This window comes from Triticum dicoccoides, chromosome 2A, assembly GCF_002162155.2.
Source record: "Triticum dicoccoides isolate Atlit2015 ecotype Zavitan chromosome 2A, WEW_v2.0, whole genome shotgun sequence".
Lineage (NCBI taxonomy): Eukaryota > Viridiplantae > Streptophyta > Magnoliopsida > Poales > Poaceae > Triticum > Triticum dicoccoides.
In genome coordinates, this window is record NC_041382.1 from 27,910,444 (window position 1) to 27,911,070 (window position 627).

The window sequence follows — 627 nt, forward strand, 5'->3', positions numbered from 1 at the left end:
GGGAGATATGGTGAGGGGAGGGAGGGACGAGGTCGGCAGCGGTGGGTGAGGAGGACGGCGAGGTCGGCGGTGAGTGAGGAGGACGGCGAGGTCGGCGGTGGATCGGGAGGCGGCGGGGTGAGATTGGATCGGGAGGTGGCTGCGGCGGCGAGCAGATGGGGGGAGAAGGGTGCGATGGGGGAAGGGGTGTGATGTGAGCTAGGGTTTGTGCTGCGGTGGGGTGGATGGACGGATGGATGGACGGATGGATGTGGGATGGTGAGATGGATGGATGGATGGATGAGAGCCATGTCATCGATCCGTGGGAATGGTTCTGATTGGTTCGGAAAATCAGTGATTTAAAAAAGTTTCCAAGTACAAAAACTAGAGGGATTTTGTGAAGTAGCTATCAAAAATATTTTGCAAAAGGGTACCACACAAATTTTCACTAGAGTTAGACCACATTTTATGGATAAGGACCAATTTGTACGCATTTCTCATCTTTCTAGCTATTTTTAATCATTTTTCGAGTGCCCCAAATGATGTTTTTCTGTGAAGAACTTAACAAATAATTATTGCAAAATTGCACCAAATCATTTTTCAAAAATACTAGGTCATATTTAATGCATAATTGACCAAATGGTTGGT